General features: G+C 45.8%; 1 protein-coding gene and 1 pseudogene across 7 annotated transcripts in view; both read right to left on the bottom strand.

Moving 5' to 3' along the window:
* NHEJ1 (non-homologous end joining factor 1) overlaps nt 1-23,686 on the bottom strand; it is an 83,404-nt gene that overhangs the window by 33,990 nt on the left and 25,728 nt on the right. The gene's annotated exons all lie outside the window — the stretch shown is intronic.
* Nucleotides 15,612-16,145, bottom strand: LOC307106495 (large ribosomal subunit protein eL20-like; annotated as a pseudogene). Its single transcript has one exon. The product of its transcript is annotated as a large ribosomal subunit protein eL20-like (transcript).

Here is a 23,686-nt window from a genome sequence, read left to right on the forward strand (position 1 = left end):
CCAGATACAGACTGACTAATGGAAAAGGGAGATTTCGCCCCACAATTAGGCCAACACAGTGTCCCCTAGTGGTTGAGAATAGTGTTGACAACTACAAAGGTCTAGCTAGAGAGCTCCAGCATTGACAGAACTAGGGTAGTTGCTGATGTGAAATCAGGAGACATGAAAACGAATTGCTGCTTCCTCTAACTGGAGTGTTCCCACACAAGAGAATGCAAGATAAATCAAGACTCTTCTTTGGGGAATCAATGGCTCCTTAGGACACAAAGGGGAACCCAGAGTAAGTATCACCAACAGCTCAGGTCTCAAAAATAAGATGCCTGCACCGTAAATGAAGAGAGAAAAGGAGATGATTTTACTATATGAGAGAAGGTGGTAGAGAAGCAGGGAGATAGACATAAATAGACTTAAGACTAGATAATCAGCCCTGGAAATGTCTTAGTAATCTTCCAAAGGGCACCCCTCCACCGCCACCAAAATAAAATAAAATAAAAATAAAAAGCCACTAGAAAATTAGGAGAACCTTGAAAATATTCTCAAGGGGAAAAATGATGCTAAAAGAAACCCAGATGTGGTGAATATAAAATGAATGGAATTTTGGATTCATTCCTACTGTCAGCCTCTCTTAGAATTGAGGCAAAGGCAATTGCAGACTTGGGAAGAAAGGCTTAACTTGACCAAATTAAAATGGCCTAAAGCCATAAAGAGACCATGGGTAAAACAGAAACACACATTAGCTAGGCAAAAGATGGGCCCTGAGGATCAGCACAGCAACTGGAAGAAATGGAGAAAAGTCAACCAAGGTAAACACCATAATAGTGAGTGCCAATCACTGGCTTGATTGAGAAGGGGGATTCTAGTTAATATTTACCATTTGCTACTCATACAGATGATCAATTTTCAAAGAATCTCAAAGTATGTTGTAAAATAAAAATAACACTGAAATATAAGACACCACATAATCTTCCAATAACCTGGGTGTTTATCAAAACTATCAATTGTCATTACTGTCTAAGGAAGTGACAGGATCCGGTCTCAGTTACTGACCTGGCAAAAACCTGGCTAGAAAGAAACAATCAAGAAAGATGTAGATGGCATCGAATAAGGAGATGACAATGTCCAAAGGGTTATGAGACATTATTTCCTTTATAGTTCAAAGATGTTAGTACCGTAAAAAGGGTAGTGAATAACAGCAATGGGAAACAAGTACCACATTTATTTTGACAACTCACTAGACTGTAAGTTCTAGGGGAGTAAAACTTGTTTTGGTCATTGCTCTGTCACTGCATCTAGAACAGTAACTGACACAGAGGAGGCACTCAAAAATACTTAAAGAAGAAACAGTGCCATTTGTTGAATACTCCCTTTTTCCATTCTCTCAAAAATTATACCTGGAAAGAAAGAATGAATGCTGCTCATTCTAATATCCGTTTTCACATTCTCTACTTAAAGAAATTCTTATCCTTCAAGCTCCAGCTTAAATTTCTTCTCTTTCTCAGAGTCTTCCCTGATTGCTTCCTGCTGCCCACAAACCTACCTCCTTCAAAAAGCCAAAGTTCAACCTTCTTTATTCTTTTCGTCCAAAGTGCCTTACTTGGACCTATATTTGCACTTGTTTCGTTCTGCACTGCATTGTAGTTTAATATTTACATGTCTGAACCTCCTCCTGGGTTATATGTTCCTTGAAGGCAAATTCTGGATTCAGTTTTCTTGAATCCCCATCTTCTAACATAATGCCTTGCAATTACTTAAGTGTCTGCTAAGTTTCATAAAACAAAATTATATTCTTGGTATCTAATAAGAAGCCAGCACATTACAGGGGCTCAGTAAATGCTTATTACATGAATGAACTGAAAGAAAGATAATACAGCAAAATCAGGTTCTTTGCCTTCAAACCCAGGGCTGAAAGGCATCACACCTTGAAGACAGAGAAATCGTCTCTTTCCCTTGGTGTAAGGAGACCTTGCCTGGTTCATGTGCCCAGTATCGGGCACGCTGGCACCAAACTGTAGAGATAAGTTTGAGGGAGTTCCAGGAAGAACATAACTGACCTGGGTGGGGGAGGGAAGAATGAAAAAGGAGCGATTGGGGCTTAAGCCAGGCAGATGGCCTAAGTGATGTCTGAGACTAGACATGATAACCTTCTGCTAACATCGGGAGAGTGTAAACACCAAGTGGAGAGGAATTGTTTAGCCTGGCCCAAGAAGCTCAAAGTAGGAGAAAGGATGAAACAAGGATGGAAGATCAAAGTCCTGTGACAGAAAAGCCAACCAGGAGAGACACGGCACTCCTTGGACTCAGAGAAAACAATACATTTTCACAGATACCAACAAGTGTTATTATCCTTATCTTCAGGCATAAAGGAGACTACAAACAGATGGATTATTGAAACTAGAAGAACTGAAACTGAATACAAAGAGCCTATGCTTGGAACAGAAAGTCCTTTTACCATTACACAAAATATAGCCCCATACTCAGTGTCATTAAAGCATTGTCCCCAGAACCCACCGATGCAGACTGCACCCATAAGTCAAAGCACCTGGGGGTGAAAGAAGAAAAAGGAGCAAGAAGAGAATCAGCAAAGCAGTGGGACTGGAAGGAATCCCATGGTCAGGTAAAATGCAGGAAATCTCCCATCTGTGTTCTCATTCGCTCTTTTCCATTTTACTCGAACAAAGCCACCTCTCACAAGTGGAGTTTGCTGAAAACATATTCATTTCTTCCTATTTCCCATTCCACTCCAGCCCGCCTGCCTGCCTGCTTCTCAGGAACTTTCAGTAGGCTTTGATTGTGCCTACAACATCAGCAGTAAGTGCTGTGAGTGGTAGAGCTGGAAAAGATATGGTTTCCTGCTTCAAAGAACTTGTAATCTACTTGCAGAGACAAAATATAAATATGTGAAAATAGCAAGAAAATAATTGCAAAGAAAGAGATGATAAATACAGGTGAAAACAGGATAAACTATTGGTATGTAACTCTTAATGGTCTGTGAAGTGAGAGAAAATAAGATTCAGCTGGTAATTCAGGGAAGGCTTCCTGGCAGAGGTGAATTTTCTTCTTGAAGAAGAAAAACAGAAATGGACTGACTGAATTCAATTTATGGGTTTATAAAAGCTACAAGGAACCTTAGGGTGTGTTTTCTGAAAATTGCTCATTGACAAATGAACTAAACAGAAGCCCAGGGAGCTTAAATAAAATATGTCCAAGTGACAAATAAGTAAGTGGAAGAGCTGGAATTCAAATCAAATTATTCTGACTTCAAATCCAGGGCAGGTGACAGGAACAAATGCAGAGGAGCGAGAAGGAGCAATGCCTGTAAGGAAGGTGAGCAGACTGGCTTGGCTGCGACAGAGAACGTATACTGAGTACTGAGGTCCTGTGGTACTGAGTTCCGTCGGGTACTGAGAAATAAGAAGCCCCGGTCTACTCCCAAATGATCTGAGTGGCTCCATCTGAGACTCCACTTCTCTCCCTCTTCAGGAACATCCAGGACACCTTAGTGACAGGAGCCCTGCAGAACTTCTGCATTTCCCACAGCACATGTCCTGCGCTGAGACCTTAGCTTCCAGCAGCCGCCATCCCAGGTGCCTGCCAAGGACCCTGGAAGCTCCAAGACACACATATAACAAAACTAATCAGGGAGCTACTCCACATACGCACTTCTGGTTCTGCTCACAACCCCACCCTCCTCCTTTGCCCCCACCAACACTGAGGAAACCAGATGTACAAATGGTTAACAGAGAAAAAAAAATCCCACCCAGACCACTTGAAACGCGGCTAGTCTGGCTGGGCTTCGAGTCCGCTCAGCGACTGCTCCACGTCTGCTATTTATAGCCTCTGGGTGCCCAGCCCAGCTTCCAGGTCACTAATTGTGGCCCAGCCCCGAGCCAACCCCACACCTCCTCCCCCGCCCTGCAACACAGGGGACAAGAAGCAAATCCAGCTTTGTCCGGCCCAGGGAGAACAGCGAGGAATGAGATTTGAATCCAAGACCCTGATTATAGCCAGAAGGCCCTGCCCTCGTACTACACATCTTGGAGATCTGAGCTATCCCTTCCTTCTATAGCAGGTTCCTCTTGGCAAAAAGACGCGGCTTTCTCTGTTAGTTCTGTATCCATGCTACATTGGGCAATAACCAACGGGCCACATCCCAACTAGCAATTCTATATCTGAAGCCTTGTGTCCATCCCAATTAAACCTGACCATTGTCAATGAGGTTCATATTCAGGGCAAAGGACTGGGACTCAGGTGAAGGAAGAGTTAAGAGGCTTAGAGTAAGAAAGAGAAGTCTCTTTCCTTTCCCAGTGCCTCAGTGTTATGGTTACCATTCTTCTCAGACAGCCCAACAAGCTACCAACCCTGTACAGCCTTGACCAATACTGCCCAAAACTATACATCCCAATGTCAGTCTTCCCCTTCTCATTTGGGGGTTCATTTGGGCCATTGGCTAACATGCCAGGGATTCTGGTTATTGGAGCCAGAACCAGAATGCTGCTGTGCTATCTCATCATCACCCACAAATGCCAATTCCCAGCCCCAAATGGCCCCAAATCTTTCCTCCCAAGACCACAAGGGGAAAAAAGTTTCCAAATTAAAAAACTAAAACTGGCAACAAAGGTGCCCCATGGCAGTAACCTTTAAAACTGGCCATTAAAGTTTATAAGTCAGACGGCACCAACGTGAACGATCAAGAAGAGAAAAACAGCCCCCTCCCTTGGGGACCCAGAGCCACAGCCTTCCCCCTAAAGCCATAGAGCTGATGTCACAAGAAGCACTTGCTGCCATCAAGGGCTCTCTGTGTCCCAACTACAACCATTCACAATGTAGGCAACCTCTGTGTGCTGAGGCGGTGGGTGTCTGGCTGAGAATAAAGAAAAGGGGAGGGGTAAGGAGGCATGGGTTGGGGGTATACAGGAGGAAGGAGAAGATGGGAAGGGGGAGAAAAACAACAAATCTCTTCCTAGCCATGATGGCTGCCTGCAATTCACAGGCCAGGAGGGGACAGGCCTGTCAGGCTGCCTAGGACCGTGGTTCCCAACTTTTTTCCACCCAACACACATGAAGCATATCACCTATTTTCATCAGTAACTTTAAGTCATTGTGTAATGATTCCTAACCATCCTGGGATAGAGGGGACATATATCATAATTTTTTGGCAAGGGTCTGAATAGTTTGAAAAGGCCTCCAAATTATTCCGACCACCTCCCCTACGGGTTATGTACCCCGCCCCCTTGTGAAGAATCATCAGTTTAGGGAGCCTACTTCTCCTTCCCTCCCTTCCTTCCTTCCATGTATTCAACAAACACATTTTAAAAGCTTCAATATGCCAGGCATTGTTCTAAGGACACTGGGGTGACAGCAATGAGCGCACAGACAAAAATCCCTGCCCTCATTGAGAATCCATGCCTTCGCAGGGGAGAAAAACAACATAATAAAAAAAGCAAAATCTGTGGTATGTTGGGTAATGATAAGTGCTAAGGAGAAAAACAGAGCAGGAAAAGGGAACGGAGAGTGCTGGAGGGGGTGGGGATGACATTTTCCAGAGGGTGGCCAGGAAGTCCTCAACTAGAAGGTAGCAAATGAAAAAAGAGCCAAACAAAGAGAAGGAAAGGGGCCACGCAGGTCTCTGAGGAAAGAGCATCCTCAGCAGCGGGACCAGCAAGGGAGAAGGTGCTAAGGTGTGGCACATGTCCAGTATGTTCAAGGAACAATCATAAGGAGGCCACTATGCCTGGAGCCCACGTGCCATTCTTGGTGACAGTTCCTCCTCCATGGTACATCCTATGGCTCTGAGGAGCTGGGCTGATCACCTGTTGGACTAAATTGTCTAAGCCAGGGACATGCTCACAAGCAGAAGGAACTTAAGTAGCTTGGTGAAAGGGGACACAGGTAGGTAAGAGGAGCTTAGTATTAAAGTATTTCTCCTTGTTTAAACAGCTCAGAGTTCTTTCAAATAAAATCTCATCCATTCACACAAAATCCTTGTAAGGAACAAAAATCATATCCCCGAAGAAATCCTTTTTTAAATGAGGTTAAAGCTAGGAACTGGAATAGAATTTACTCTTGATACCCAGTCCAATGCCCTAATATTCATAAAATCATAGAATATTAAAAGCTGGAAGAGGCCTTAAGAGATGATCTTATGCATTCCCCTCATCTTACTCCAGAAGCAGTTGCTGAAATTAGAGCCCAGGGTTCTTGGATAAGGGGTGAACACTCCTTAGAAAGCAATGTAGGACCCAGCCGGTGTGGCTTAGTGGTTGAGTGTCGACCTATGAACCAGGAGGTTCAATTCCCGGTCAGGGCACATGCCCAGATTGCAGGCTGGATCCCCTGTAGGGGGCATGCAGGAGGTAGCTGATCCATGATTCTCTCTCATCATTAATGTTTCTATCCCTCCCTCACTCTCCCTTCAGCTCTCTGAAATCAATAAAAACACAAATCCTGCATTCTAGAAGCTCTTCTGCAAAGGATGGTATGGTGATGGCATTAGGATTACCAAAGACTAAACAGTGTTCTCTATCCCCTGACCTCTAGAAAAAAAGACTGTGTTGTCTCCACATGCTAAGGTCACTGCTCTTCATCTAGCTCCCTTCAGCCCAAATGTCCTTGGTGATACAGAGCCCAGCCAAGCCCGTGGCTGCAGGTTCTGAAGACCAGAACTGAGTCTACAGTGTGAACACAGATACACACACACAGACGCATACAGTCAGTGGGAAGGAGGGGAAAGGAAAGCACACACAACACAACACACTAGGGCAGCTGCAGAAAACAACTGCTTGTTAAGTTAAAATTAAACTCTGCACAAATATTGACCTTTGGAGGGGACAGAAACTGGTCCCATATTTACCAGTTTTATAAATGGGACTGACCACAGCTGCCCCACGCGCCTGGCCAGCACGATGGCAGGATGGGGCGAGGCCGTGCTTTGGGGGTGGGGGGTGAATGAGAGGGGCAGGAGAGATTTTAGACACTCTCTTAAACGTAGTTACTACTGGTAGGTCAAAGTTCCCAAGAGCCTTAAAAGAGAAATTTCTAGGAAAGCAAATAAGGCAGTCCCTGCAAGTGGGGGGGTCAGAAGAGTAGGAATAGAGAGGAAAAAGAAAGTGTCAGAAAGAAAAAGTTTACTAAAAATAGTGGGAAATATAACAGAGATTGAAACCGAATGGAGAGAACACTAGGAGCTTATCCTTTTGAACCCTGGCCCTTGGTCAAACCAAGAGTCATAAGGTAGGAGACCAGGTGACCAACTTAACCTAATGGAACGATCGAAACTAACCAGGTCTGAGTCTTGGCTCGGCTGCTTCATTGCTATGCAGCTTTGGGAAGCTGAAGGACCCCCCCCCCGCCCCCCACCCCCCGTTTTCCCATCTACACAATAGAGGTAATAATACAAGTATTTTGTCCTAATTCACAAAGACAGAACCCAAAGAAGACAGTGCGAGTGAAAGCACTTTGCCAACTGTAACACCACACAGATATAAATCATTACTTTTATTAATTCTACCCCAGCTAACTGTGCACCTTTATACTCCAAACTGGCCAATGAACTGCAGTCTCTCTAAGAGCAGAGCCAGGTCAGAAGGGAGAACTTGAGCTCCCCCTGAACTTGTTAAAAGCCTCCTAAAAGCATACACCTAAACCCTTCCTCTGCTGCAGGGTAACGAGGAGGCCAACTTGCTGAACGATGCCCCCAAAGCCATACTCCCAGCTGCAAAAGGTCCCAATACGAAGGGGAAGAAAGGACTCATCAATGCTATTTTCCTGACGGCGGATCTCTGGCAACCCACGGTTTTTCAGGAACAAACTTCACAGCTGCCGGGCTACTTAGTTCTGTTCTGAATCTGCTGCCTTCACTCTCTTTTATATTTTCCTTACACTCATGACTTCCACGATTAATAATAAGCATAAAAGTCTGATCCAATCACCACCGAGTAGAGCGTGACAACACCCTCCCGCCAACACTGCGCCACCAAGAATCACAATCTGAAAGTATTTCAAATAAATATACTTTGAAAAATACATGAAAAGATGTTGCTGAAATTAGTTGCCCAGTTTTACAGAAAGCCCCTGTGCCTTTATGTGGTATACTGTTTACACTCCACATCTTCAAAGCCTGGGGCAGACAAGCATCTGTCACTTTATGGAACAGGGAAACTGCAGTGATGAAGTTAAAGTCCTCTGCCTCCTCGGGCTGACCAAACACGTCACTAGTATCTCTTGACTCTGCTTTACTTGTTCAATGTTTGACCTTAATATATCACAGTTTATATTGTTAAACGTGTGTCATAAAACATAAACAATGTACAGCACCATGTCAGCAATTCAGGAAGAATTTCCAACGCTGCAGTCTCCCTGGTCACAGGGCAGGGAGATGTTTTGCATTTGGTGCACCAAACATGTGCTACACGGGACTCCAGACAAACTGGGGAGGGGGAGACAGAGAGGAAAGAAAAGGGAAAGCCAATGGGGAAATCATACTCCATGTGGGGAACCAGCTTCCTTGAATTCGGGTCCAAGGACTTTTTTTACAAAATGTAAATCCTTATGAATTTCCATAACCCTCTTCCTGCGGCTTCGTCCTTCTCCGGGGGCTCCAGAGGAGTGACATGCCTCCAGGTCCAACCACTCAGGGCCTCTAAGGCTTCTGTTTTTCTAACGTAGAAGAGTCCTCGCCACACTCCATGCCCATCTTTTCCACGAGTAATGACCTCCACAGGTCTTAGTTCCATCGTCTATAAACAATGGAGAAGCTGAGATAGCTGACTTTCCCTGTATGACCTAAGACTCCCTGTCAAATCTCCTAAGCTATAGCCAGACCTGTTGTTAATTTCAAGTATACCATACTTCTAGGAAAAGGGAAATGAGCGTCAGCATGACTGTCACCCACCTAATACTCCAAAGAAGTTCATCCTTCTTACTCTTAAGCGACAGAGCTCACAGGAGAAGTCCTGAACAGAACCCATCAGTCTATCACTCTTCAAGGTCCTCCTCCCACGATGTTCTCATCCAAATAAAATCAATGCCTCAGACAGGGAGGTTTCTAGGCTAGAAAAATGGTGCAGGTGCTGAAAACAAGCATCGTCAAAAGCAAAATATTCTTAAGGGGAAATTCAGAGCTAAGTAAATCTCTGAGGAAAACACACACAAAAAACAATAAAGCCCACAATGGGAGAAGCAATTATCATCCAGCACTTAGAAGTGATGTGCCCATGATGCTTTGCCTGTGAGGGGGTCCCTTGACCCTCTCACCATAGCTCCATCTGTGAGACCCTGCTGACCCCCTCCCAGACTAAATTCAGGCTGCGTACATCCAACAGAATCCAGCAAAATGCAGCCCCACATAGGAGGTCTAGTCCAATGTTATTTGTCTCCTTGGTCTCCTGCTCTCTCCTAGCTAAACCAGGGTAGACTGACCTCTCAGAGAAGTCCCTAAGCAGATCATGTGCCGAGCTGATTCCTATTTAGAACGCCTTGACCTAAGCAAGCAAAATGTCATTCTTGGGGGCTTCAAGACAGAAGAGCACTTCAATATTAAAGATAACAGCAGGGAGACACGGGGGAGGGGGTGGCATCTGTAATACTCTCAACAACAAATTTTTTTAAAAAGATAATAGCAACATAAGTTTTCCAAAGGCCTACAAGAGATAATGCTAATAAGGCCTAAGAAATAGAAAATGGCCCAGGCCGATGTGGCTCAGTTGGTTGAGCGTAATCCCAGGCACCAAAAGGTCACTGGTTTGATTCCCGGTCAGGGCACATGCCTGGGTTGTGGGCTCGATTCCCGGTAGGGGGTGTACAAGAGGCAGCCAATCAATGTTTATCTTTCACATAGATGTTTCTCTCTCCATTCCTCTCTCTCACTCTAAAATCAATAAAAACGTACTTTTTAAAAAGATAAATAGAAAATGGAAGCCAGGGTCCCCAGAAAGGCTCTGATATAACCCGACAACAAGGACAACAGGACTAGAAGGGGACTCTTACAGGGACTGGATAAGACTGGGAGCAGATTGAAAGCACAAAGAAGAGATCCAGAGACCTGGAAAGCACCTCCACACACAAGGGCACGTCTATTTCATATCTGAGGCCCAGGCATTGCAGAAGCGTTTGCTTGTGTAAGCACTATGTCTGGAACCCAGAAACAACTGAATTTCAGGCCTAGTAGGAAGCATCCCTCCACTGTAATCTCTGAAGCCCCTAGAGAAGCAAATAAGGAAACATTGCTACCGGGTACCAGCGTGTGCTGCCGACTCACCAGCGCTAGGAAATGTCTGAACAGAGTCTTATTCAAGCCAAGGGAAAACGCTGTTAAAACACACAAAACTCCTTTGACTAATGTGAGAGGGGGAAAGAGCCTCTATAATTAACAGAAACTGTCACAGGCATTGGGGGCCTCCGACGTGTTCAACGCAAACCACTTGAAAAGACCCGGTCTTCTCGGAGAAGGCTGGGGTTTGTGAGCGGGGCTCCAACGGGCTGGGGACAGCTTTCCCAAAAGAATCCCACCGTATTAAAAAAGAAGAAGAAGCAGGGGGGAGACGAAAAAAAGGGGTGGGGGAAAGAAAGGAAAAACCCAAACCTCAGCTGAATGTTTTTCCACCACTGGAACGAAAAAGCAGAGCAGAAGAAGAAAAGTCCAAATGCAACCAGTTTTCAATTAGGGCCTAATTAGAAAGAGAAGTGGCAGTGCTATTATTACAGATCTGGGGAGGAAGAAACGCAGTCAATGACTTGAGTTTGGGCTGAGCCATCCACTTGAAAGCTGTGATGATTAGAGGGACACTTTCTGGTGAGAGATGTTGGAAGGAGAGGGAGGGATGACAGAAGAGGACTTAGAGGCTGGCTGATCATGTCAATCAAGAGCCAAAAAAGGATAGCCCAAAACATTTATTGATCACCCACAATTTGCAAAGCATTACACAAGGGGCTGTGAGGAGAAATAAAGATCATAACAGCCACAACTCTGACCTGAAGACTGTCCCTGCAATGAGTATCCACCTCTCAACACTCGGCCACTGCGTACACACGCACGGTCTGCAGAGAATTTAACCTTGACTTCTTTTTATACTAAGTCCACTCTGTCCACTCACGTGGCCTCTCTCTGCATTTCTCCCAGCTCCCTCCTCATTTCCATACATGACACACAGAGACACCCCCAACCCCCCAAAAAAAGATGCCATCATCAACTATAATTCCTGAATGAAGCTATCAGGATTCGCTTCAGCCCTCAAGAGAAGCCAAAGTCCGCACCCTGGCTCAGGCAAGCTTGAGACCCTACACCACGTGGGGGAATCTCAGAATAGCTGGAGGGCATCTTCTGCTTTTTGTCTGATCCCGAAGGGTTCCAGTCCATTTTCTAGGTAAAAGCCATAACATATGAGAACAAGCAGAAAGGAACTAGGGATGAGCATTCTTGTCCACGGCTGTAGGAAGGAAGTTCCATTCCCTATTTGCAATAAAACAAAGCAATCTGGCTGGTAGAAGCATGAGCACTTTCCTCCCTTGCTCTGGGGTACCCTCTCCCTTGTTGATTTAGTTCAGGCAACTTGGAGGAGGGGCCGGAAAGGCCAGGGCGAACATGTCACAGCCTGCAGTGAATAGGGCCAACAGAAAGGAGAGGCGAAGAACAGAGCTGAGAGGAGAGGAAAGGAGGAGAGGCCTCTCTTCCCATCCCACAACCTGGGCTCCATCCAACACAAAGTTAATTCCTAACCTCGGCTCACCACCCTGCCCACTGCTTGCATGATTTATCTCCCTATCTGCCTGCATTGCCTTTACAAGCCTCCTAGCCTTGCACACCATTATAAAAGCTGTCTGTAATGCTGGCTCGACCTGGCCTGGCCTGGGCTCCTGCCACGGTAACCCTTCCCCACCCCTGGATTTTACAAGCCTTCCGCCATCATGGAAATCTGAAATCCCACGAAAGAACAGTAAACAAAGCAGGGAAAAGAAAATACCTAGCTCGGCCACTCTGGACACAGCAAAAGTCACAGATGGACTGATGTCTCTAAGCCAGGGATGAAGGCCTTTTAGGCAACGACAGTGAGCTTCCTTCTGGCCTGAGCGCAGCCGGATAATAATACAGAGACGCACACAGATGGGCCTCTCCTTTATGGGGCACGGCCAAGCATCCTGGTGCCCTGGGAATTCCCAGGCTCAAGGAATCAGCCAGAATGTCAAGAAAACGCACAAGTAAACACAGGTGTCAGGTTCAGAGAACCATGTGGAAATGTGAAGTTTTAAATAACGGAAAGAGACTAAACATTATTCAGACCACAAACTAAGTCGGCATCGGCTCTGTCACCTTCTTATGGGCTCCTGAGGGAGGTAGCATGGTGTAGTGGAAAGAGCATGGGCTTTGAAAGCTGGCTTCATCACTTATTTATGAGCTATGTGACTCTGGTCAACTTATACTCTCTGAATCTGTTTCACTTTCCGTACCATGGGAAAATACCAACTCATAAAAAGGTTGTGAAGAGTAACAAGATTTACAGCCAGAGGGCCTGGCACTCAACAGGTACAAAAAATTGTAGCTATTCTTTGGGATGTCAGACATCCTGAAATGTGTTTGTGATGGGTGTTCTATTGCTTCCCCATGCAAATCTTAGCCTGCTTAACAGGTTTCCCTTTATTCTATGCACACTTTCCCTTAATAAACCAGACTCCATCGGTCCATCTCCTGGCCAGAGAATGAGCCAAAAGGGGGTCTCTTGGGGAAGTATTCTTTCCTACCCGCTGTCTGGAATCCCCTTATCCCTTTATCCCTTTGAACTCATATGACCCAGTTCTGGCCCTGACCTCCCTCACTAAGCTCCCATTGGCTCCTCCAGCCTCCCTTCAGAAAGGCTCTTCTTTCTCTTCTGATGCCTCAAGAGAACCTGCCAGCACCCACCGGGTTCCATTCTTGTCAAGAAAAGTCCCACCGCCCTGTTACAGCATCTAAGCCAGAAGTCAGGGTTCATATCTTCCCTGGCGAGCTTAAGAGAGAGAGGGACACTAAAGCATTCTCCACGAGTCTCTGGAGTTCCAAAGTGCCCTGCCAATGAGGCTGAGTGCTCCCCAGAGCTCTGTTATTCACTTGGGGGTAGGTAGTGGGGAGCCGTAGGGGAGGGCCGGGGGAGGGCAGGAAGAGAAGAGAGCCTTGATTCAGGGGCCAGACTGAGTCCGCCACAGGCCAGGCTCCGCTGAGGTTTCTCGGGTGAAACACGTCTCTGTGATGGCTGTGCCTGTGAAGCGGATGGAAATGCCCATAAAGCCCTATCAAACCCTGTTCACAGAAGGACAGGGATATATATAGAACCAGGAACCAAAGGGGCCACAAGGGATTCAGGCGGACAGCTCCGCCCAGCCCTTAAACCCGCCCAGGGAAGGGGGGCGGCCCAAGGAACAAGCTCAAGGAATGAAGGTTGGAGACAGCCCGGCGGGTTTGCGAAGGGAGTGGGGAAACGAGGGGCGTCAGGGACAATGCTGGAAGCGAGCTCGCGCCCAGGCTGTGGGAATCAATCAGGCTGGGAGCTGTGCCTGCTCCAGCGTGTGGCCGCTAAAGGGCCTCACTCTGAGTTTCGGCCAATTTAGAGGTGACTTTTAACTCTTTGCTTTGGCGTCCTACCGTCTTGATGGTGCTCTGCTTCCTTCTCAGAACCAATGAACCAGTTTTCCCTGTCCTCCTCCATTCTCCTGACCAGCACCTCCACTCCCACCCTTCTCCGTTCCCACACCCTTAACCCCACTCCCAGCCTCCCAAAGAAACAGGGGTGGGAGGCAGGTGAAAAACAGAAATCTATCCATAAGGAACGTGTCCTGAAACAAGAAAAATATCCTAGGATGGAATCTGTCAAAAGATAGAAACTAATTCACAGAAAAGAAAAAGAGGCTCACAGTACAAGGCAAGAGCCTTATAAGAAACCGTGGCATCTTATAGCATCAGACCTTAAAGGAGAGACTGTCACGCAGGGGCAAAAAGTGAGCAGGTTCTTCTTCCACTCTTGGATTTGTGGACGCCCCTCTCTCCACCAATCCTCTCCCAAAGTAGGACATTGCAGGTACAGATACTGGCTGATGGAAGCTAGCAAACACTGAGCCACAAGGCTTTCCTACCTGAGCAACAGCCAGAGCCCCCTCTGTCCCCAGTTCAAAAGAGAATCCTTCCCTCTCTCCACCTCCTTTCCCAAAGCCAGCATGAGATGTATGACAATGTTTTGGCGCCACCTGCTGACCTTTTCTGACAGCTTAGTAGAATAGACCCTAAAATTGGACAGACCTCAAATTCACCTCCTTGAATTCATCATAAGCCCAAAAGGAAGGGAATCCCAGAGAAAAGAAACCAAACTTCTACCAAAGGGAATACTCCCACAGCACGCAATGGCCAACTCCAGTGCCCACCCTCCTGTTTCCTGGGACAGATGTCTTAGGAATGCCAACTAGCCAGAATCTCCTCGGTGGGTTTTTAGGTCCCGTCTTAACAGCCATTAGTCTATGAAGGTCCTTCTCCAAGAGTCTTTCTGATTTGAGAACTGTGAATACTCAACAAGCCCTTCTCTATTTAATAGAGTCCATATACATTAAAATTATTTCTCTATCACAGTTTTGGTTTTCTTGGTTTTAGGTAGAAATTCTAATTTTGCACCCAGATGACATGATCCTTTGTCATCAAACAGTAGAATGAAAGCAGTGTCACCCAAAGAGCAACAACTTAGATATTTTACACTGCTCTCCATTCCTGTGGTCCTCAGGATGGTCTGGGCAAACATTTCATAAGCAGTAAGCTCGTTGAGACGTTAGTTCATCTCACAAATATAAACATTTGTTCATCCATTTAACAAATATTTCTGCAGCACCTAATATGAACCAGGAACAAGCTGAAGGTACAGTGGGGAGTAAGACACACTCTCATAGAGCCTCCACGCTAGCATCTTTACCTGGTGTATTAAGGAATTCTAGCAATTTCTCACTCATCTTAAAGAATACCTGTGTGAACAACCAAGTGCAAGACAAAAATGTAAACAGACTTTGTAAAGAAACAGAATAAAAAATATAAAAGGCTACAGAAGTAAGGATATACAGAATGGGACAATGAATGTGTACAATATTATTCTTTCATCATATTCCTTATAGATAAGTTTCTTTCCCTCCCCTCTTGCCCCTTAAAACCCACTCCTGGACCTAACTCTAGAAACTGCATGCAGCTTCCAAAGTCAGCTTCCTCAGACCTCAAGATTTACAAAGTCTTCAGTAGAAATTATGGAGAGATGCCTGGGATTGACAGTTTAAATTACATGCAAGTATTTTCCCAAACGTCACCACAGGAAATATGTGGGGCTCCATAAAAACCATTGTCATCTGGTAGAAGGAGACGCTTCTGATAGGCCTTAGCATGACCCAGGAAATCAGGGGGATGGAGCCAATCATTCCCCTGATTTACTGGGAATCTTTCAGGAATCTTAGGGCTAGGCATGCCCTTTCCTACTCTTGCTCTCAAATTGTATCCAAGCAGCTCTACACTACACCTGTCATTAGGAAAAGAATCTTCCTCTCCCCCGCCCCCATATCCCAAGGAGTTTATTTGGGTAAATAAATAAATAAAAAATGCAGGGGATGGGGAGGCCCTGCATCTAAAATAAGGTGTTGGGCCTCTTGGTGTTCGTGAAGCGTGGCTCATGCTGGCCCCTAAGGACCCGGTGGGGCAACAGGAACTTGATCTTGAAGTTGTGGAGCTGCTTGACTGCTGGTCAGCAGCACTTGCTGGCTGCAATCTCCTCCATCTTCATGATCTGGATTGAGTGGGCGCGGGCACAGTGCCAGTCCCCATGCCTCAGTAGCACTGGGTGACGGTGCCTGCAGTGGTCAGGTCCTGGTACTCCCGGTACATGTTGTGGGTGCCACTGCAGGAGACGAGTCGTAGCGCAGCCAGATGCTAAAGTTCTTCACCCGCAGGGTGATTTCCCTGAAGATTTCTTCATCTTCGTTAGCTGAGACACAAAGTACCAGAAGCGGGACTTGGCAACGACATGGTTAGGTGCAAAGATGTGCGTGTGGTAGAGTGGTGGTGTGCGGCACCGCACCACCTTGTACCCCACCACCTTGTACTCTTGCAGCGTGCCCGAGGCCTGCACAGCGTTCTCTCTGCATTCACCACCACCCACAAAAGGAAGTCAGGAAAAGAATCTTAAAGAATTCTAGAAAGGGAGTTTCCAAAGCTTTCCTAGTAGCAATCTAGTCAGGTAGAAAATTCCTCTCTCTACTTCACCTTTATTCTTATTGCTATAATTCAAGTTCATCCTTTCTTGTATTATCTTGAATGAAATGCAAAAAAGAGCTATTTATCATCCTGCATGTGCTAAATCTTCATATTTTAAAGACAGAGCTACTACCCTTAATCAATCTACTCTACGAATTAAATAATCCCACTTTCCTTGGATACTTTTTTTAAAATTCTGTTTCCATCCCTTTTATTATTGTCCTAATTTTCCTATGGGCACTCGGGCCCCATGCATCTTTCAAGCATGACCCCAAAATCCTAAGAGGCTCACTAGTGCTAAATACAATAGAAAGGTGGCCTCAGGATCTCATGCCCTTCTTTTATTTATACAATCTGGAACGATGTTCATCTTTTTACTCACCCAAACTATACCAAAGACTATGTCACAGTTGAGAGCGTTTCCTAGTTAAATCTTTCAGGAAAAAGGGGGACATTTTCTCACCTAGGAAATAGAAGATACTTTATAGGAAAGACATCCTATTACATAAGATACTGGAGTAGCTAAATCATCTGATAAAAGGAGCAGCAGGCAAGGTCGGTGTGCAGGGAGCCCAGGAGGGCATTTAGAGGGGGCGTGTGCCTGGTTGAGGGCTAGTAAAGGAACCAGAAGGTTCTGCTTTCCTTTACTTAGATCCACCCCCTTGTCAGGAGCTCCCTGCGAATCCTTCACTAATTTCCCCACAGAGAATGGCACCTTGTGTATATCACTAGCACAGCACTCTCACCTTGGATTGTAGGTTTATAAATAAGCACACCTACCTGTCTCCCCTTCTCCTCCATGTGCTTCGGGGCAGGAGTCATGTCAGACATTGCTGTATCCCTGGCACTCACGAGTACTTAACAATGCTAGTTCCCTTGCCCCTGCAGCTCCTCGTGCAAAAACCTAACCCCGGGGAGAGTCCATAAACACTGGCTAACGATGGTAATATTACCAGCAGCCATCCAGCACACTTCCACTATGCTGTCGGACCAGTTTAGAATATTGGCTTGGAAACTCCTTTTTTCTCTTGGCCCAGACATTTACTCTTAAGGTTTGCCTCTTCCTCAAGAGACTCCAGGAAACAGGGTTAGTTTTAAGTCCTAGAAACTCCAATCATTCCTGTTTTCTTCAAGCTAAGGGCCTAAAGGAAGACTACAGATACCCATGAATATTGATGAACCTTTGCGGTCACATGAATATTAACAACACCCTGTGGTTTTCGGGAACAGCAGCCCAGCAAGAAGGTCTAATATTAACCTTGGCTAAGCCCAAAAGGTGGGAAGAGCATATGCCCATATGTCTCCACGGGGAGTAAAGGGTGCGTGGCAGAGTCTAGTTTGGGGGTTGGTCCCTATGCAAACACTGGACACAGGGCAGTTAAGAAGGGACTCAATGTTGTACCCCAGTCCCTGGCACTGAGGGCTCTGTTAGCTGCTATCCAGGCATAAGTCCCCAATCCTCAAGCTTTGCAGCAGTAAGGATGCAGAAACAGGTCCTACTCAATTCAAAGGAGAACAGGTAGACACACTGACCTAGTTCAATCACTACAGTAGAGAGAGAGGTAGGGAAGGTTCAAGGTCAGATCTCTTTGGGCAAAAACCTGAATCAAATAAAAAGGCTCAATTAGGCAACAAAATACACAGTTAGCTAGTCACACATTAACAGTAACAAAAGACCTACAGACTGTGGAGTTTCTAGCTCCACACCTTTCATGAAACTAGTGGACACAGAGAACAATGGCTTAGGTTTACGAAGAAAGATGTCCCAGGGCTGAAGCTGCAAGAGATGGGAGGCATCGGGTTCTTTCAGCTCTGATAGCTTCTGAACCAGGAGATACCAAAAAGAATGGTGCCTGTTATTAAAAACTAGAGGCCCGTTGCACGAAATTCGTGCACGGGGTATGGAGGGTCCCTCAGCCCAGCCTGCACCCTCTAGCAATCCGGGACCCCTCGGGGGATGTCTGACTGCCAGTTTAGGCCTGATCCTGCAGCAGTTTAGGCCCGAAACTGGCAGTCAGACATCCCTCTCACAATCCGGGACCACTGGCTCCTAACCACTCGTCTGCCTGCCTGCCTGATCACCCCTAACCACTCTGCCTGCCTGCCTGATCGCCCCTAACTGCTTGCCTGCCTGCCTGGTCACCCCTAACCACCTCTGCCTCAGCCCCTGCCGCGGCAGCTTTGTCCAGAAGGACCTCTGGAATGACGTCCGGAATGACATCCGGAAGGTCGTTTGGCTGTCCAGTCTCATTAGCATATTACACTTTTATTATTATAGATAAATAAATAAAGGAGAAGTGCTGTGAATCAGAGTCAACCAAAGAAACTCATGCACCCTGGACCTGGGTCTAAGTTCAATACCTATTCAATGGCATGTGACAAAACTAGTAAAGGAAAGGCAGGTTAAGTGGCCTTATGCAGTGATTAGAATTAATGCTAATAATAAGATTCCTGCTGTACTCACACATCAGAACAGACTGTGCTTAAAACTAGAGAAGTGCCTCTACTCCTCTGCCTAATCCTACTCAAAGGCCTTGACCCCTTAGCTCTGTCTGAAAAACTGACCCAGCCCCCTTCACACACACTTAAGAGGAATGGAGAGGCCTGCCGGCCTAGCCCAAGCCGAGGTGGTGAGAGGCCACACCTAGGAAGAGGGTGGGGGCTGCTCACGGGAGCTGTGTTCTGTCACACAATTACCATATTATGTAGCTCTAATAAAAAAAAATACTTGAAGTTTTACTAGTGCCATATAATAAAGTATTTATAGAATCCGGGGGTTGGGGGTGGGCAAAGGTAAAGGGGGGGGGGAGAGGGAAAAGAAGGAATCAGAATTGTTAGCGAGAGCCCTGGCAACAACAACTCCCAGTATTCACCATAGAGGGAAACTTCAAAGCCATCAGCCTGGGACATCCGGCTCGGCTCACTCTCATTAACCTAGATCAAGGTGGCTTACTGTTCACCTCCTCTCCCTAACAGTCTGCCTCTGACTTCTTCCTGGTTTACAAAGAAAAGAGATGAGACACTGGAAGGAACAGGAAGGTAGAAGAAGGAACGTCAGCGGACCTGTGCGGAGCCTAGGCCTGAAGTCAGGGGACCAGAGTAAAGGGGTTGTCAGTTGAAAGAATGAATGGAATGTGAGTTTTTAAAGGTTCCATTCTGAGGCTAAACTTCTAGGTCTCACCATCCAACATACCTGACAGTTGAAATTTGCCAAAATAGGGTTTCCCATCATTGCACTTGCCCTTTTGCACACCTCTCACACTCCCCCTTCCAACCACACTATCCACTTGCCACCACCACCACGAGGGCAGTGTGCTCCACACCTACACAACCACACCGCATGCACCCACAGCTTCTCCCAGACCTCCCCTCCTCACCCATGGTCCTTATAGCCACAGTGTCACACACACAACAAGCTCACCACAACACACTCCTCCGCAAGAGCACTTGCTGCCTGGATTTCCTAGGCATCTTCCCAACTTAAGACACATCCTAGATAAAAAAACATTTTCTGAGCCTACAATCCTCTTTAACATTTCAAAATTTTCTATTACCCAGAAAATCTCCCCAAAGAGAGAGAACAGTGAGGGCTATGGCATTATTACAGAGGAGACTATAAACAGAACAAATATAGAGCTGCTTTATTACAAGGCAGTGTGGGGTTGGTGGCTGGCTGATTACAGGGACACTCCCCAGAGCTCTCTGCAATCCCAAACCTCAATAAAGGCCAGACTAGAGCTGCTTTCAACCAAAGGGCAGGCAATTGAATCCAGGGGGCCCCTAGAATCCCTTCAGATTCCAGTCCAGGATATGATACCTGCCTTGGTTGAAGATAAGAAGGAAAGCAAACACAATCTAAGAACAACCCCGCTTAGCAAAGAGCCCCCACGCCATCTTCTCAAAGGCAAACACAATTAGTATGGTTTGGGTCTCTTGCAATCAACAGATATCAACCTTCAGATTTTAAAAAAAAAAAAACAAACAGAAATCAAAAACAAATTGATAGACCGAAAACCCATATACATCAGGAACAGTACAGAGTGAGGAGCAAGAATAGACTGGAAGACAGAGAAGCAGTGCAGCTTGAGTGACTAAAGCAACCATATTACGCAAAACATCATAGAAGGAAAGAGTGGGAAATCCACAAGTCCTCTCTTCTGGGCTCTGGGCACACGGCGTCCCTTCCTGGGTGACTCACAGTGGGGTCACCTTCACCCCCTGCTTCATGTGGTAAGGGCCTCTTTATAAGGAGACACACCACGAGCCTTCTCCTCCTCCATCTCTGCGAGCCAGGAGAATTGCGTCACTGACCTCTACACATACTCACTCCCTCCTCTTTCCAGCCGGCCACCACACAAGGGATCTTGTCTTGTGGTCCCTGCGATCCTTTCATCTGGGCTCCAAACCCACTGTCACCTTGGCCCTGAATCACTCCCCAGGAGACACTGGGAAAACATTGCTGGACAAAGAGCGTCTGGGTCCTGTATGGCTCGAATTTACTGATCCCTGCTGGTGAGAGAACCCGGGCCATGCTCTCCCCTGCCCAAGGCCAAGGCCCAGGAATAATTTTGAACCTGGCCTATGGCCAGCTCTGCTACAGACTAGGTTTCCGCTGATTTGGGGGATACCAATTCCCTCCAGCTCCCAAGAACCTAAGGACAAAAAGGGCTGAGAGGCAGCCTTAAAGGTTCTAGCTTATCTACCTTACTTGTTCAGTGGCCAAGAAATTACTAGAGTTGGGAAGACAGCCAGCAAGTATCCCTCCCCCCAACCCCCCCAGTTCTGTTCTCATCCTACTTGGCTATCCTGTTCTCAGGGCGGCCCCAAGGAAAACATTTTGGCAGCTGAAAATGTCAGTGTTTCTCAGATCCTTCTCCAAGATAGAGGATTCCCCTCCAACTGTGTCTCAGCTCATTCCATGTCTCATGGTCCTAACATTTTTTTCTTGACCTTCTATGCGATGATACTCCAGTTTGGTGCTTAGCCATTTTTCTATAATTTCAGGTCTATGTTTCAATGGGCAGATTTAAGAAGAGTTACAGGAACACTTTTTAGTCTCTGAGCATCCTCCCTTCTCAAATATAGTTCATTAGAACAGAGCCTTTGAGACAGTGTGAGATAGTGGAAAAAAAGCTCTGTACTAGAAAGTCAAAGGATGAGGTTCTGGTTTCAACTGCAATTACTTGTGGGATTCAGGATCACTTAATTTCTCTGAGCCAATCCATCAGAGCTCCTCATCCTGAAGTGGCCCTATGAGGTAAAAAAAAAAAAAAAAAAAAAAAAAAGCATGGAAATTTGTTCTTTCTTTTTAGTTTTCTTTTTATCTGAGTAGTTGATCAGTATATTTGTGTTGAATGTTACTCAATGAAGCCTGCTCATTTCACCAGGCTTAAATTAAATAATAAAGTCAAAAATTCTCTGCAGAATGCATAGCACCACAAAATTTACTGAGTTCTTACAATGGAGCAAACAAGTTAAACAAAGATAGATAATATCCCTGGCCCTCGGGGTACTTACCATCTAGTGGAGGGAGTCAGGAAAACCAGTAATTACAACGCAGTGTTGACAGGGCCTGTGATAGACCAAATAAAGTGGCACATAAGAAGGGCAACTAAACTAAACTGGAGAGCCAGGGAAAATTCCCTAGAGGAAGTAACATCTTCACTGAAATCTAAACAACGAATAGGAGCTATGCAGGTGAGAAGGTTTGCTGTGCTGCCAGGGGGTTTCCAGAGGGAAGAGCATGTGCCAAGGACCAGAGATAAGAGAGAGAATAATGGGTTCTAGGAACTGACAGTACTTCACTGTGACTGAAGCATAAATTTGGGACAGAAGGTAGGGAGTATGAATGGGGGCAGTATAGCCTAGCAGAAGAGAAGGTGAAGCCTGAGAAGCAAGTATACGTATATCAAAAAGGGCCTAATGGCCTAGCCGGCATGGCTCAGTGGTTAAGTGTCAACCTATGAACCAGGAGGTCATGGTTCGATTCCCCATCAGGGCACATGCCCGGGTTGCAGTCTCGATCCCCAGTGTGGGGCATACAAGGGGCAACCGATGAATGATTCTCTCTCATCATTGATGTTTCTATCTCTCTCTCCCTTCCTCTCTGAAATCAATATATATATATGTGTGTGTTTTTTAAAGGGCCTTAATGGTTTTATTAAGGAGTTTGGACTTCATCCTAAGGTCAATAGCAAGGCATCGATCAATTTTAAGAGGGACACGTGGCTAGAATTACTTTAATCAGGGGCTTCCATCTGGTTTCTTTTCCTGATTGCAGATCCCTGAGGTTAGTGAGGGAAGCAGAAGTGAGACTGGACCTACTTCTTTTCCTTCCATCCTCTGGCAACGGTGGAACCCAGAAGGTTCATGCTCCCTTCCTCATGGAACTCTCTAGCCCTTTAAAATCATGTCTTATTTTCCCTCTCAGTCCCCTTATTCCTCTCTCTGGCAAAGAATAACCTCTGACCGTGTGCCAAGTCCTTTCCAACCAGCTGTCCTATGGACCTGGGCTATTAGCCTCACCCCACCCCCAACTAGAGCTGTCAGGTAACCCTGCCAATAATCCACATTTCTAATCAAAGCCCCATTTCTTATCTCTTACTTGAATTCCACCAACTCTGCCAATATTTACTTTTCCCTTCAATCCTAGATCTCTCAACTTTTAGAAACAATTTGGTGGCCTTCTAACAGAAGATTAAGATAATGCTGACCAAACACATGATCAATCTGTAGAAGAAAGACCTCATATCCAGGCAGTAATGACACACTAGTAAATAAACTCTATGGAAAACATAACTCCTTTTCTTTCTTTACCTCATTACGTCACCTAGAGTTGCAGTTGAGGTTGGAAACAATACCCCAAGGCAACGATTTTCAACCTTTTGGCACACCAAAAAATATTTTTTTGGGCCAATCTGACAAATAAATAGGTATAATTTTGATTCATTCACACCAGAAGGCTATTGTTGTGTTGGCTGTTGTCATTTTTTATTTGACAACCTAAGGGGAAGGCGGTCAGTGCCCCTGACTAAATGGTCAGATACTTCATGTTTTAAAAATTCTTTCAGCACACGGTTGAAAATTGCTGCTGCCTAAAGGAAAATCATCGTGGTCATTAACTTTATCTCTTGGCCTCACTGTTTAACCTTAGAATAACAGAACCTCAGCACTGGGAAAGAAAGCTTGAACTCTTTAGTCCAACATTCCACCTCAGTGTCAGAGTTCTTTGGCATGGCATGGCAACTGAGGTCAGATTATTTCTTATTGCCTAAAATGTCCTTAATAACTCCTTTTTCTATTCATCCCCTACGAAACAGGGTTAGGGTAGGAGCTCTATGTCCAACAGAGCTCAAACTCACTGGGTCTTAAGGTTCTAGAACAATGCTATTCAGTGTGATCAGCAGCCTGGTGCTAATCTAGGAACTCTTTGTTACTAGCCCATAATGA

The sequence above is a fragment of the Cnephaeus nilssonii genome, assembly GCF_951640355.1.
Source record: "Cnephaeus nilssonii genome assembly, chromosome: 10".
NCBI lineage: Eukaryota > Metazoa > Chordata > Mammalia > Chiroptera > Vespertilionidae > Cnephaeus > Cnephaeus nilssonii.